The sequence below is a fragment of the Dendropsophus ebraccatus genome, chromosome 7 (genome assembly GCF_027789765.1).
Source record: "Dendropsophus ebraccatus isolate aDenEbr1 chromosome 7, aDenEbr1.pat, whole genome shotgun sequence".
In the NCBI taxonomy this organism is placed as follows: Eukaryota; Metazoa; Chordata; class Amphibia; order Anura; family Hylidae; genus Dendropsophus; species Dendropsophus ebraccatus.
Genome location: NC_091460.1, coordinates 129,947,307 through 129,964,386, shown reverse-complemented (window position 1 = coordinate 129,964,386; position 17,080 = coordinate 129,947,307). Strand labels below are relative to the sequence as shown.

The 17,080-nt window shown below is 44.9% G+C and overlaps 1 long non-coding RNA gene across 2 annotated transcripts in view; it reads right to left on the bottom strand.

The window, feature by feature from the left end:
• Positions 1-6,918, bottom strand: part of LOC138797033 (uncharacterized) — a 35,102-nt gene extending 28,184 nt beyond the window's left edge. The window contains exon 1 of one of the 2 annotated variants that reach the window (XR_011363882.1): positions 6,639-6,918. This is a non-coding gene — a long non-coding RNA (uncharacterized lncRNA). The remainder of the gene's footprint in view (positions 1-6,638) is intronic. The other variant, XR_011363881.1, reaches the window with a different exon arrangement.
• Positions 6,919-17,080: the final 10,162 nt, after the last annotated feature.

The following is a 17,080-nucleotide window of genomic DNA, read 5'->3' as shown; positions in this document are numbered from 1 at the left end:
AGATAGATATGAGATAGATAGATGATAGATAGGAGACAGATAGATGATAGATATTAGATAGATAGATAGATAGGAGACAGATAGATGATAGATAGGAGATAGATAGATAGATAGATAGATAGATAGAACATAGATAGATAGATAGATAGAGTGACGGACAGACAGATACTGTGGATAGACAGTTTCTACCATTCTTTAGTAAACTTTACATGAAATGACAACGTTTTATCATTTTTATAATTTTTCTCATTCTTGGATATGAAGTGGCTTCTGTACAGCATTTGTTTGCTTGATGTGCTAAAATTTTGTACTTTAATTTTTTCCAAGACAGAAAGAAAAAACTTTTGACATGCCACAGAGACATATAAAAAATTTTAATCGGTTGGGGTCTGAGTGTTCAGACTGTGACTGATCAGGAGAACCTGATTGCACTGCTGCACACTCCTCTCCCCGCTCTGTGTGAGCAGGATGACTCCATAGACTTACATAATGTGGCCTCTCAGTCATGTGACACAGTGGGACAGAGCCTTAGAGAGAATGTGCGGAGTGTGGACTTCTCCCGTTTGTTCTGTGGATTAGTCAAGGTCTGCAAACAATATCATCTGGAAACAATTCCTGTTCACACAATGTATTCAATGTAGTCAATAGTTAATTGAATTGCTCAATGTATATACTGACAGCAGCTCCCTGTGTACCTCATAGAGCTAAAATCAGACTCCCCTTCACCAGGCTGGGCTGCCCTGCTCTGTTTTGTTTCAGTCCATAAAATGGCCGACATGGAGGAGCATGTGACCTGTCCACTGTGTTTCCATAGACATATACAGGCTCAGTGGTGGATACTGGGGGGCGGGGCCTGGTCACATGCTCCTCCATGTCAGCAATGTTATGGACCAAAACAACACAGAGCAGGACAGCCCAGCCTGGAGGAGGGGAGTCTGATATTAGCTCTATGAGGTACACAGAGAGCTGCTGTCAGTATATACAGTGACTACACTTACTAATACTGTACACTGATCTATTTTACTATAAAGTGGCCAACCCCTTTAAGAGAATTAGCCAGCTGTACATGTTTTTATTGTAGCCACTAACGGTACATTGGCTAGACTGCCTTCCTTTCATTTTGGCTATGGGTCTCCAATGTCAGGATTGTAGGATCTCAACTTTCAGAATGACAGCTGAGCTCCTGGATTAACTGCCAAGACCAGAGAAACAGCTAATCTTGCCAGTTTAACCCATAACATGCCATGCGCAAATCATGATGACCATGGCATGTAAGAAAACTGGAAGGTTTTCTTGTCAAAATTGCCAGGCACTGAAAGGATCATAGCAGTTGGAGGTCTTCCCAAGGCCCCCAGGGCCTGCCACTATATTTCCTGTGTACAGCCGTGCCAGAAGGCACAACTCTATTTACTGTCATCAATATAGATGATTGTCATAACACAGTGAATTGGATAATATAAATAATCAGTAAATTACATTTAAAAGTTCCCTGTGCTCTGTGCTAGTTAGGGAGGGAAAGCACATAGATAGATAGGCAAACAAGTAGATAGCTACAGTGAGGTAGAGAGAGGAAGAGATAGGCAGAGATAGGAAGTAAAAAACTTGTGATATCCAGGCAGAGATAGGGATATAAAAAAAAAAAAAGACAGAGAAAAGTGAGAAGAGTCAGAACCAGACGCTAGTTGTTGCTGCTGTGGTGGGTGCCGTCAACCCCTGTATAGCTGCAACCAAATAACTTCATAAAAAAAAAAAACCTTGAAAAAAAAAGCAAAAAAAAAAAGTTTGTTTGTTTGTTTGGGATACCCTGTACATTGCTGCTTTGTTGGGTGCTGTCAACCCCATATAGCTGCAACCCACAAAGTTGTTAAAAAAAAACCTAAAAAAAAAAAAAAAAAAAAAAAAGGTTGTTTGTTTGTTCGTTTGTGATAACCTGTACATTGCTGCTTTGTTGGGTGCTGTCAACCCCGTATAGCTGCCTGCAACCACAAAAGTTCTTTAAAAAGTTCATTAAAAAAAAAGTTTTAAAAAAGTACAAAAAAACACGAAAAAAAGTAAAAAAAAAAAAAAAAAGTTGTTTTGTGATTACCTGTACATTGCTACTTTGCTGGGTGCCGCCAACCCACAAGATTATCACTGAAAGTTTGTGCCAGTATTTTCTTTCATTTTCCCCCAACAAAAGAACCATGTCCAAGCGTCCTACATCCAGCACTTCACAGGCAGGGACTGCAACAGGTGGTGAGGCTAGGAGAAGTGGCAGCACCAGGCCCGGTGGCAGCCGGGGCAACATGCGTGGCAGCAGGGTGCAGCTACCCCAGACACCCAGCGTTTCTAGATTGGCTTACCCAATCCTCCACTTCCACCACCCAAAGCTCCCAAACGAGGTCGGCTGGATCATCCGACACCACCCTTACATGGGACGGTCAGCGAAAGTCCTCTGCCCCATCCCCTGTTATTAATATGCCACTCACCTCTGGGGCACATTCTGCCAGGGAACTGTTGGCAAATCTTGATCTGCCTTTGGATTCTCTACCACTTTTAAGTGATGAGGAGGAGGAAGAGGTAGTAGTAGTCCCCCAAAGTCAGCAGGTGGAACGTGCTGAGACTGCAGAGGAGGTGTTGACTGTAAGCCAGGGAGGGGCATCCAGTGCCACACCTGAGATCCTGTCCCAGCCACTGGAGGACAGTAGCAGTGGTGGTGATGATGATGTCGCTGATCGAACATGGCGCCCCCAAGCACCATTATCCTCAGCGTCATCAGGGGAGGAAATTGAGGTGCTACCGAGACAGCAACATCCCACTGGTGCAAGGAAGCGAGGCACAAGAGGGAGGGGTAGAAGACAACCTACCAGGCAGAGTCCATTACCTCCAAGCCTTGGTACAGAGAGGGGACCCTCAGGCAGCGGTGGCAGTGAACAACCAGCAAGACCCCCCGTGGCTGGCAGCAAACCACGGTCCTCTGTTGTCTGGCAGTTCTTTTGGCAGGGGACAGATAAGCACATCGCTCTGTGCCTGCTGTGCAATGAGAGGGTCAGTTGTGGCAGGGGTGATAATCTTGGGACAACATCCATGAGGAAGCACATGGAAAGGCAACACCAACAGGCCTGGAAAAACCATGACCCCAATACCACCTCCTGTCAGGATGCACCATACAATGCAGATCCCATCATGCAACATCCTCTCACTGGAACTCAGGCCTCATCAGCCTCAGTTGCCAGCAGCAGCACAGTCTCCCTGCCATCTACACCCCTAATGAGGCAGCAATCCCTGACTGAGTCCATGGCCAAACATCAGGTGTACTCCAGCAGCCATCCCATGGCACAGAAACTGACCGGACACCTGGTTAAACTGCTGGTGCTTCAGTCCGTGCCTTTTAATGTTGTGGACTCCCAGCCTTTCAGGGATTTTGTGGCGTGTGCACACCCCAGATGGCGAGTCCCCAGCCGCCACTACTTCTCTAGCAAAGCTGTCCCATTACTGCACAGTTATGTGAAGAGAAAGGTTGGCGACTCATTGGGACTCTCGGTGTCCAAGACCATGCACCTGAGTGCTGATGTCTGGTCCTCTAATTATGGGCAAGGGTAGTACATGTTTGTTACTGCCCATTGGGTCAACATCCTCCCAGGAGACCATCATGAAGTCGGCCCATTCTTGCCACTCTCACCTCCACGGTGCTTTAGGGGGCCAGCAGCGGGTAGCACAAGTTCTGCCTCCACCACCACTGCAGTCCAACCCGCCCCGGTGTCTATGCTGCAGAGATCTCTATGAGAGATCAAAGCACTTATACTAGAAGTCCCCCAGGGGGGCTTCTAGTATAAGTGTAAAAGTAAACAAAAAAGTGTCATTATTAATAAAAAGCCCCCTCCCCTAATAAAAGTCTGAATCACCCCCCTTTTCCCAGGTTATTAATAAAAGTAAATAAATAAACAAACATGTTTGGTATTGCCGCATGCGTAATCACCCGAACTATTAATTAATCACATTCCTGATCTTGTACGGTAAACTGCATAAGCGCAAAAAAATCCCAAAGTGCAAAATTGCGCATTTTTGGTCGCATCAAATCCAGAAAAATGTTAATAAAAAGCGATCAAAAAGTCGTATATGCGCAATCAAGGTACCGATAGAAAGAACATGTCATGGCGCAAAAAATGACCTCTAACACAGCCCCATAGACCAAAGGATAAAAGCGCTATAAGCCTGGGAATGGAGCGATTTTAAGGAACGTATATTTGTAAACAATGGTTTTAATTTTTTACAGGCCATCAGATACAAAAAAAGTTATACATGTTACATATCGTTTTAATCGTAACAACTTGTGGAACATATATAACAAGTCAGTTTTACCCCAGGGCGAACGGTGTAAAAACACATATCCACTAAAACAAAATGTGTTTTTTTTTTTCAATTTCACCACACATTGAATTTTTTTCTTGCTTTTGCAGTGTACTTTATGCAAAAATTCAGCCTGTCATTGCAAAGTACAATTAGTGGCTCAAAAAATAAGGGCTTATGTGGGTTTCTAGGTGAAAAAATGTAACTGCTATGGCCTTTTATGCACAAGGAGGAAAAAACAAAATCGCAAAAATCAAAATTGCCCCGGTCCTTAAAGGGTTAAACAGAGCTTAAAAAAGGTTGTGTGAACATAGCCTATCCCAAATTGGTTTTATCCTTTTGAATACAGTACTGTGCTATATAAAGTGTAGAGATGAGCGAACCTTGAGCATGCTCGAGTTGATCCGAACCCGACCTTTCGGCATTTGATTAGCGGTGGCTGCTGAAGTTGGATAAAGCCCTAAGACTATGTGGAAAACATGGATATAGTCATTGGCTGTATCCATGTTTTCCAGACAACCTTAGAGCTTTATCCAAGTTCAGCAGCCCCAGCTTATCAAATGCCGATCGTTCAGGTTCGGATTGACTCGAACCCGAACCCGGTTCACTCATCTCTAATAAAGTGTCATCTAGATAGATTGATAATAATATGCTAGAGATCATATTTTAATTGTTTTTTTATCTTCTGTTAAACAATCTTAATACATTTGTTATATTACCTTCCCTTCATTCTCCAGTTTTACTTTTACATGACTCCCACAGAGATAAGTAACTGCAGAATGAATGCTTTGCTAAGTGACCTACATGGAAATCTCACAATATGATCCATTATGTATCACAGTGACAGTTTAGCTGTGACATCAAATTGACATTACTATATTTATTACTCATCACTTCTCACAGCAGGTAGTCATGCAGGTGGACAAAGCACTTTGTGGTGTGCATATTGTTTTATTGTAAAGTTCATTCTAGAATAGTTTTTCCTCTGAATCCAAATATGGTAATGAATTTTTTTTTTTACGATTATACTTCTATACCACACTGAGTATTAATACTATAATACTATTGTAGAAATAATAGAGTAGTATAAATACTACTTAAGACTAATAGAAAGTCTTTTCTGTTTTTACATTGCATAAAACATCATTTTCTCTATTAGGCTATGTTCACACAATCTTTTTTCAGCTCCGTTTAAAATGACGTCTGCCATTTTGAGTGTAAAATAATGGACGTCATTTAGCTGTCTGGCCTTCCCTTAGTGCAAAGATGGCTGTTGGTACATTATTCCAGTTTGGGGTTACTTATTGGACTCTGGATGCGGCTTAATTGAAAAGTCCATTGAATTTAATAGTAAAAATGGAGAAAGAACAGTGACAAAAGAAAAACTGTGTGTGACCAACTAATAAAAAAAAATGCCCGCTGTTTGCAAAAGACGTACGAAAAATAATGATCATGATCATTATTTTGACGTCCAGTGATAACGTCCTTTATTCAATGCATTGTGTGCATTGGACGTCCGTCTTTCCTTCGATTCAATGCATTGCCATTGCAGTCAATTAAATTGCGGCAAAAATGAACGTTATTTAAAATTTAAAAAATGGACGCCTTTTCTCTATTTTTGACATTGTGTGAACATTGCCTAAGGTGGTTCTCCCAGTCATTTATTATCCAGAATAAATAATGTTCCATTTATTTATTTTTAAATAAACATGATTTTGTTCAAACATGTTTATATATTTTATCTCTTTTGTATAAAAACACCATAATCTAAGAGGCTTAACTTAAACTTTTTTGTTGATGTTGCTGCGTTAGTTATTTGCAGGTTGAGTTGTTACCATTTTGTGTACACAATACAGTTTTTTTCTCTTTTTATTATAATTCTTTTTTTTCCCTAATTTATTTATTTATTAATTGTAAGGTTAGTCATGTGGGATAATTTTTTGGGATGTTTTAATGTTTGAATGGGATTTAGTTTTTAAGTACTAATGTATGGTATTAAAATTTGACTTCTATCACTATAATGTAGTGGTAATGAAAAAAAAACAAAAAACTGAGGACAAGTGTTTATTGGCTTCAGAAAGAGGGCAGCTCTGTTTTTCTGTGGCTGTATCCTAGTTTTCCAGGCGTTCCTTACGATGTATCCACCCGCTGCACGGAGGGATCAGGCAGCGGTAGTCAGCCACCGAGATTTCTGATTCATAGAACCAGAAATCCGTCTGGTTCGCTCATCTCTAGTTTTGATCTGAACCCCTTGCAACGTGATTGTGGATAGCTGATCAGTTACTACTGCCGCTGTAGGCCTAACGTACCTCAGTTCCTGCTGTATTGGTTCCTGCAGCTCAGGCAGACTTTAAAGGAGTACTCCAGTGATCATGGGAAAAAAAAAATTATTCATACATCTGTACGATGCGTCATCACTTTGTCTTGTTGTGTTTATTTTTTTTAAAACTCCCCTTTGCAGCCCCCATTCACCTGCATAGATTCAGTAAAAAACTTATCTACTTCCTGTTTCATCAACATCTCCAGTGCATGAGCTCCAGTCTGACTCTCTATATTCCCCTCTGGCTGTCAAGACGCTCTAGGAGTCCCCTGGCCTCTCTATGGTCCCATCTGTTTCTCCTCAATGCCCTACCACATGACCAACTGCCAATCCTGTTGCTAGGCAACATACTCTGTGTGTGAAGTGTGTCCTGAAAAGCGAACAAACCCCTGCTGACATAGTAATGTTGTAAATACAACATTGTACAAAATGGGAGTTGTAGTTCTGCAACTTGGAGGCCTCCCGATTGCCTAACTACAGCTACCATCATGTACCATCACCACAATATGAGGATGGGGCTTTTAGTCATGCAACCAGGAGAGCTCCAAGTTGCAGAACTACAACTCCCATGGTCATGTTTTGGCTAAATACTCTATGGGAGTTGTATTGTTCCAACTTGGAGCTCTCCTGGTTGCATAACTACAACTATCATCATGTACCATCAACACAAGATAAGGATGGGGATCGTAGCTATGAAACCAGGAGAGCTCCAAGTTGCAGAACTACAACACCCATGGTCATGTTTTGGCTAAATACTCTATGGGAGTTGTATTGTTCCAACTTGGAGCTCTCCTGGTTGCATAACTAAAAGCCCCATCCTCATCTTGTGCTGATGGTACATGATGGTAGTTGTAGTTATGCAGTCGGGAGGGCTCTAAGTATGAAAACTGCAACTACCATCAGGTATTTTCCCCGCAACATTAGGATGGGGCTTGTAGCTATGCAAGTTCAACAGCTCCAGGTTGCAGAACTACATCGCCCATCTTATACTGTCACCACAACATTAGGATGGGGCTTGTAGTTATGCAACCAGCTCTCCTGGTTGAGGTCTCCTGGTTGCATAACTACAAGGCCCATCTTCATGTTGTGGTGACAGTACAAGATGGGAGTTAAAGGGGTATTCCCCTAAAATTTTTATTAGTTAATAAAATGAAGAAGCATGGCAGCATCTGCAGCAGCTCCCCAAACCATTGCCCCCTCCCCCCCACCTTCCTGGGACAGAAGTGACAGGCAGCATCAGAGCTGCTCATGCCGCCTGTCACTTCTGTCCCTGGAAGGGGAAGGGGGTGTGGGCGGCCGGGAGAGGGCAATTGTTCGGGGATATGCTGCAGATGCTGCCTGTCACTTGTGTCCGGGAGTGTGGAGTGTGGGGGGGGGGGGGGGGGGGGGGTATAGTTTGGGGAGATGCCGCTGAAGATGCTGGCAATGTGCAGGACTGTCCAACTTGTTGCATAATGAGTGAGCAGAGGGCGGGACACACATGGACCAATGACAGCGCTGCAATGCTTGATGGGAAATGTAGTTTCCCAGCGAGCGCCATGTTAGCTGTATACAAACATTTACAAAAAAGTGCAAAAACAAGAATGGCAGCACATAAAGAGGAGTGAGATAGCTCAAAATGCTCAGAGGGACTTGGAGAGTATGATTGGCAAGGTTGTCTAGCATTTATTTTTTTTTTATTATGAGGGGAATACCCCTTACCCTTTTAACTACAACTCCCATCATGTAATGTCACCATGGCATACTGGGAGTTTTAGCTGTGCAATCCGAGGAGCCACACTGGATGGAGAGTCACAGAGGGGGTGACAGGGAAGACTGTAGTGAAATCCCCCACCCCTACAGAGCCACCAAGAGGCTGGGATGGTATCTATCTCTTATCTAAACATCTACCTATCCATTGTTCGACTGGGCTACTTGGGGCCCCCCAGGGAAAATGATCCCATTGGTGCCCACCAATGAAGAACCACTGAGAGGTAACATGCTGACCTGATTTTATGCTGGATTCATCTGTGTCCACAACTAGTTGAACTACTGCTCTAAGAATGCCCTACACTTATTCAGCTATGAGGGTATGCTGGGAGTTGTAGTTCTAGAGACGACAATCCTTTAGCAATTGATGGCTGTGTAGAGGCTTCTGGTGGCTGCAGTCTGTCACAACCATCAGCCATGAAGATCCATCAATAAATCCATATACAGCACCAGCAACTATCAGAGGATTGTCCATTCAAATATACTACATCTTACATCATATCCTTAGGATTGTGTGCAGTCAGTAAATGCTGGGAGTTGTAGTGCCTGCAGCTGTTGTATTTTGAGGATCCTAGGTGTACTGAATACTGGATGCTTTTTGGGAGACCAGAATACATAGTTCTGTGGGTGCTCAGTATATGGAAACACCAGCATGGCACCAATAAATGCAATACCCAAAAAATCTTTATTGAAAATAGTACACAGCAAGCAAAAACATTAAAGGGAACCAATCACGCTAAAAACAGCCATAAAGCTAAGGAAACGTGCTGGTACATCACCCAGCACGCTTTCCAAACATACCCCTGTACCCTGCATACCATGTACATATAAACCGCAAAGTCAGTTTAATTATCTCCCGCGGTGTATGTGAATTACCTGCCAAGTAGTCATGGTGGGCGGGTGGCTTGTTCAAGTAGTCATGGTGGGTGGGTTGCTTGTTCAAGTAGTCATGGTGGGCGGGTGGCTTGTTCAAGTAGTCATGACTACTTGAACAAGCCACCCGCCCACCATGACTACTTGAAAAAGCCACCCGCCCACCATGACTACTCGGTAGGTAATTCACATACAGCGCGGGAGATAATTAAACTGACTTGCGGTTTATATGTACATGGTACGCAGGGTACAGGGGTATGTTTAGGAAGCATGCTGGGTGATGTACCAGCACGTTTCCTTAGCTTTATGGCCGTTTTTGGCGTGATTGGTTCCCTTTAAAAACATGATACATACCAGGAGACCATGATGTAACAAACTTCCCACCAGTCCATCTGACCAAAGTATGAACAGGACCCAATATACAAAAATGAGAATGCTATAGTACTACTCCAATTAATGTGTAAACAACACAGCAAGTAGTGCTCTCCTATATAAGTATATACAGCAAGGTAGTGCTCTCCTATATAAGTATATATGTATCATGCAGCCTACAGACATAAAGATGTCAGAGTGCAAAAACAAGCCGGGGAAGAGGGCAAAGTACAGTATGTATATCACCAGTAACATGCAGTCTAGGTTGGGGCTCATTGGATCCCGGGCTCCATGTTACTGGTGATATACATACTTTGCTCTCTCCCCCGGCTTGTTTTTGCACTCTGACATCTTTATGTCTGTAGGCTGCATGATACGTATATACTTTTATAGACCAGCACTACCTTGCTGTGTTGTATACATATTGATTGGAGTAGTACAATAGCATTCTCATTTTTCTATATTGGTGCAGTGTCGGTGTCTTTTATTGGTGCAGTGCCGGTGTCTCTATATGACATGTCTCTTTATGTTTTATATATATACAGGTCCCCACACTACATCTATACACAAACACTAAAAATTCAGTCACACAAATACATATATATATACACACTATGCACCCCCACACATTATCTGTATACACACTGCAGCATCATTCACACAAACATACACAGGGGCGTAACTAGAAATGGCTGAGCCCCATAGCAAACTTTCCAATGGGGCCCCCCCTCCCGGCTACTGGGGAAGAAATGGACACATGGTTTTGGCTACATGCATTGTCTGGATTTTTTCTACATGTTTTTTAACTTCTTAGGCTACAAACACACATATCGTATCTGCAGCGAGTTTCTCACTGCGAATATGCAGTGAGACTCGCTACAGATCCCGGCCCTGTGCTCTCAATGGCAGATAAACTCGCAGCAGGGATGTGCATCCGCAGCCCGCCCCGTTAACCCCCCGGCCGCTGAAGACTATACATTACCGGGTCCCCACTCCTGCTTGCTTCGGCGGTTCCCAGTACGTCCCGCTCCGCTAATCAGTGCGCTGCCCCGCAGCGGCCGGGGGTTAACGGGGCGGGCTGCGGACAAACTCGCAGCCCTGTGCTCTCTGCCATTGAGAGCACAGGGCCGGGATCGGCAGTGAGAAACTCGCTGCAGATACGGCATGTGTGTTTGTAGCCTTAAAATATAAACAAGGTTGCACATTAAATGATCTGCAAGGTGTCTGTAGCGATTTTCCTCACAGGATTGGTAGGCAACAGCTTCAGACAATGCACATTTAAAGCACACAGACATACCAGACCTAAACTATACCGCCGTACTGTGACTGGATAACACCGCCATACCAGACCTGACCAACACTGCCATACTGTGACTGGATAACACTGCTATACCAGACCTGACCAATACCGCCATACTGTGACTGGATAACACCGCCATACCAGACCTGACCAATACCGCCATACTGTAACTGGATAACACCGCCATACCAGACCTGACCAATACTGCCATACTGTGACTGGATAACACCTCCATACGAGACCTGACCAATACCGCCATACTGTGACTGGATAACACCGCCATACCAGACCTGACCAATACTGTCATACTGTGACTGGATAACACTGCTATACCAGACCTGACCAATACCGCCATACTGTGACTGGATAACACCGCCATACCAGACCTGACCAATACTGCCATACTGTGACTGGATAACACCACCATACCAGACCTGACCAATACGCCATACTGTGACTTGGTAACACTGCCATACCAGACCTGACCAATACCGCCATTCTGAGACTGGATAACACTGCCATACCAGACCTGACAAATACTGCCATATACTGTACATATATCCAGCCTGCTACCTGCACTTACTGTATATATATATATATATATATATATATATATATATCTCCAGCCTGCTACTGCACATACAGTACTGTGTGTATATGTACTGTATATATATATATATATATATATATATATATATATATATATATATATATATTTGTATAGCGCCAACAGATTCCGCAGCGCTTATTTAAATATATAAATACATTACAGGTTATATATTAAATTATACAATGAATAAATTACAATAACAAATTAGTGACCTGCTCTCAAGAGCTTACAGGCTAGGATGACTGGGAGTAACACGAGAGGCAACAAGTGCTTATTTGTCAATGTTCCAGTCATTGTACATGGAATCTCTAAGAGCCTATAGGTGACTGGGCAAGCCAGGCACAAGCCATTTTCTAAGCTCAGATAACAAGGACAGTGTAACTAGCACCAAAGAAGTTATAGAGAGGGGATAGCAAAGGGAGACGAGATTACGAAATGTTATAAGCACGCCTGAAGAAATGGGTCTTCAGGGCACGCTTGAAACTGGGGATGTTGGAAATAAGTCTGAGGTCTTTGGATAGGGAGTTCCAGAGAACTGGTGCAGCACGAGAGAAGTCTTGGAGGCGGGAATGAGAAGTTCTGATTAAAGAAGAGGTTAGTGTAAGATCATTAGCAGAACGCAGAACACGGGAAGGATGGTAGGTGGAGATGAGGGAGGAGATGTATGGAGGGGTAGAGTTGTGGAGAGCTTTATGGGTGAGGGTGAGGAGTTTTGAACTGTGTTCTATATTTAATGGGTAACCAGTGCAGTGACTGGCACAGAAGGGAAACGTCGGTATAGCGGCTGGAGAGGAAGATGAGCCTGGCTGCTGCGTTCAGGATAGACTGGAGAGGGGAGAGCTTAGACAGAGGAAGACCGATTAGTAGGGAGTTACAGTAGTCAAGACGGGAGTGGATCAGGGTGACAGTCAGAGTCTGAGCAGTGTCAGTGGTGAGGAATGGGCGGATTCTGGAGATGTTTTTGAGATGAAGATGACAGGAGCGTGAAAGAGCTTGGATATAGGGAGTGAAGGATAGGTCAGGGTCTAGCATGACCCCCAGACATCGAGCTTGATGCACAGGAGTGATGCTAGTACTACAGACTGAGAGGGAGATGTCGGGTTTAGGTTTGTTAGAGGGAGGGAATACGAGAAGTTCAGTTTTAGAGAGATTAAGTTTGAGGAACAGAGAGGTCATAGTGTTTGAGAAAGCAGATAGGCAGTCACTTGTATTTTGCAGGAAGGCAGGAGTGATGTTACGGGAGGAGGTATATAGCTGGGTGTCATTGGCATAGAGATGGTATTGCAGGCCAAACCTGCTGATGGTCTGTCCGATGGGGGCTGTATAGAGGGAGAAGAGGAGGGGACCCAGGACTGATCCCTAGGGAACCCCAACAGTAAGAAGTAAGGGAGAAGAAGCAGAGCCAGAGAAGGTCACACTGAAGGAGCGGTCAGAGAGGTAGGAAGAGAACCAAGAGAGAACAGAGTCCTTAAGACCAAGAGAGCTGAGCATGGAGAGGAGAAGCTGGTGGTCCACAGCAGGGGCGTTGCTAGGGTCTTAAAACATCCGGGGCCCGGGCCCTCTGAGTGTCGTCATAAATGGTTAGCGAAGGAGCCCAGTGCAGAAGTTAGTAACCTCAATGACCGCTCTATTAGCCCTGCTCTATTGCTGCCACTCATAACAACTGTGGCTAAGCAGAAAGAGGCAGCCACCTGGCCTGGGCTCCTGTCAGGGTCACTGTCACCAGTAGCAGTACACCCCAGTGGTGAAAAATTGCCAAGTAAAAGCATTTCTAAGAAGTATGTCCCCTGCTTTTCCCCCTATATAGTAATAATGCATCTGCTGTATCCACCATAGTAATACATTTCCCCCTCTCTGCCTGCAGTAAACCCCCCCCCCCCACACACACACACACTACTCCCACCTAACCCATACACACACACTACTCCCACCTGACCCATACACACACACACTACTCCCACCTGACCCATACACACACACACACACTACCCCACCTGACCCATACACACACACTACCCTACCTGACCCATACACACACACACTACCTCATCTGGCAGCCATCCTCCACACATACACATTACCTCACCTAGCGGCCACCCCCGCCCCCCATCAAACCCACCCCCCACCCCACCACACCCCCCAGCCGCCATCAAAGGTGGTTTAATATCCCCTGCTGTTAGTCCCCCTGTGTATACATCATATATACCCCATATGCATACACACACACCCTAAACACACTGCACATACATCACATACAATACATGCATAAACCATATACATATATCATATACACCAACACTGTACATGCATACACTCTATACATCATATAGACACATACACCATATACATACATCATATACACATACTGCACATATATACACATACTGGAAACATATGCATACACCATTTGCACACACTGTACATGCATACACTTACTGCTCATATATCGTATACTGTACATGCATACACTTACTGCTCATATATCGTATACTGTACATGCATACACTTACTGCTCATATATTATATACTGTACATGCATACACTTACTGCTCATATATCATATACTGTACATGCATACACTTACTGCTCATATATCGTATACTGTACATGCATACACTTATATACTGTACATGCATACACTTACTGCTCATATATCATATACTGTACATGCATTCATACATCCTTTACACGTTTACTACACACACTGTGCACCTTACATACATAAGCACACTTTACACACATACACTTGCACACTGCATAGAGACATCCACAGTTCTCATACACGGACAGGCAGGCAGGCACACACACACTCACATAGACACTTACTTTTGTCCTCAGCTCCTGTCCAGCCACCCTCTTCCTCATGGTCCCGGCTCTCCTGTGTCCTCCCGACAGCAGAGGACAGCAGGAAACATATTATGTGGAGGGAGCAGGATCCCAGACTGCAGCATGAGGCAGCCTACTGGGCCTCTCCAGGAGCAGGGGCCAGCACTGGCTGTCATCTGAGTGGGTAAGGTAAGAGCCCCATCAGATGACAGCTTGCACTCACTGACTGCTGCACATCCTGCTGCAGGGCCAGGACAGTCACATTCAGTGTGCAGCGTGCCCGCACTGGCTGGCATCTGACTGGGTAAGTGCCTGAACCAGGGCCCAGTCAGATAACAGCTTGCACCGGCACACACTGACTCTGACTGCACGGGACAGTCAGAGTCAGTGTGAGTGCACTCACTCACTGACAGTCTATAGGAGATGCAGGGGGAGAAAACATTCGGGGCAGCAGGCATTTTATCCGGGGCAGGAGCCCCGGATAAAACTGCCTAGCGACGCCACTGGTCCACAGTGTCAAACGCTGCTGAGAGATCCAGGAGAATCAGCAAGGAGTAGTTTCCTTGTGACTTGGCCTTCAGCAGATCGTTTGACACCTTGGTGAGAGCAGTTTCGGTGGAGTGAAGGGGTCGGAAGCCATACATACACACACATATACTGTATATACATCCAGCCTGCTACAGCACTTACTATATATATATATATATATATATATATATATATATATATATATATAAATATATATATATATATATATATATATATATATATATATATATATATCCAGTCTGACAGTGCATATATGTATACATATATATTCAGCCTGGCACTGCAAGGTAAAATGGGACACTAGTAGTAATTCTATGACTGTATACTGTATGCAGGGTGACTATTACACATGAGTTTTTTCAGTCCTACAGGAGCTGCAGTCACAGGGTACTTTACTATATAGACAGTGTGAGACTACAACTCCCAGTGTGGTCTGTCTGTGCCTTTGGGGGGGGGGCAGCAGACAGACCACATTGGGAGTTGTAGTCCTATAATGTCACAGCTCCTGTAGGAATAAAACTGTGTGGGACTCATGCTTCTTTGTAAGCTAGCAGGGAGCATACAACCCCCCTCCCCCACACACACCTTATCAGTGACACTTACAGAAGGAGGAAGGAGCTGTCGCTGTCCCTGTGCAAGGTCCCGGCAGGAGAGGGCAAGGGGTCAGAGGTCATCCAACCTCACAGGATGCTCCTTTGTGCAGGCAGCTGACAGCTGACAGCTGTTGCAGGAGGAGAGGAGTCTCCAGGCAGGACGGAGGGAGATGCTGTAGCCATGCTTTATCTCCCTATCTCTCTCTGTGATGCCGCCCCCTGCTGGTGGGTGTTCCCTGCACTTCTATGATCACCAGAACAGTGAGCCTGTGCACAGGGACGGTGCTGATTGGCTGATTCTGACCAATCAGAGGAAACCAGGAAGACCTGGTGACCAGGAAGATGATTGGCATATGGGAAGAGACAGAGAAGTTCGTTAGTGACGTTTTGTCACAAAATGGCGGCCGAAAACGGGTGTCGACAGTCAAGTGGAGGACTTCAGGTGTACAACTTCCTCCACAAAAATTTTTTTTCGCTCATTTAACACACATTACAAAGTTATATAACTTTGTAATGTGGTTAAATACCCAGCCTGGCCCCCTTCCCCCACTTTCGGACCCCCGACCCCCCACCCCGGAAGTTAAAGAATGTATACATTACCTATTACGATCGTCACGGTCCTCTTCTCCGGGGCGGCATCTGGTGACGACGACGTCAGAGCCGAGGGGCGGTCCGGGTCTTCTTCCTCCTCGGCGTCTTCATGCAAAGTGAATGGGGATGAAAAGGCTGCTGGTGCACATGCGCACCAGCAGCCTTTTCATTGGCTGGAGCGCATCACATGGCTTCCAGCTTGCTCAGCCCTGATTGGCTGAGCTTGCTGGAAGCCATGTGATGCGCTCCAGCCAATGAAAAGGCTGCCGGTGCGCAAGCGCACTGGCAGCCTTTTCCATCCCCTGGACCCGGAAGTCGGAGACATCGCTGGATGGCGGACGGCGGCGACGGAGAGGCGGACGGCGGGCGAATCGTGTGGCGATCGTCACCGGAGAGATGGTGAGTATGGTGTCTGTGTGTGTCTGTGTTTTTTTTTTGGGGGGGTCCCGCGGGAGTTGTCCTTTAACTCTTCTATTGCAGGTAAAAAAAAATTCACCGGAGTACCCCTTTAATAGCAGACCACTGATCTCAATGATCTATGCAATGCCATAGCATTTCAGAGATCAGTATAAAGTTTTAGGTTATGTTCACACAACGTAAGTGTCATATTATTCACGGCCATTGTTGCTGATTTGCAACACTGGCCGTGATTAATATGACACTTACTTTGTGCTTCTCTCTATGAAATCATGGTCAGAGTGTATACACTTAGTATACACTCTGGCCGGGATCACTAGCCGGGATCATGTCAGTTTTCTGTGGCTGCTATTCATTGAATAGAGGCCCAGAAAACCTGTCAGTGCACACAACTGAGCATGTGGCTCTGGTGCCCGCATCCGAATTCAGCAGCAGTGAAGATTATCCGCCCGATACTGCAGTAACAGCCGGGAGGATCTTCTCTGACACCGGCTGTTCAGTGACATGTAAACATGGTCTTAAAACTGCAAATTAACCCCTAGACGACCTAT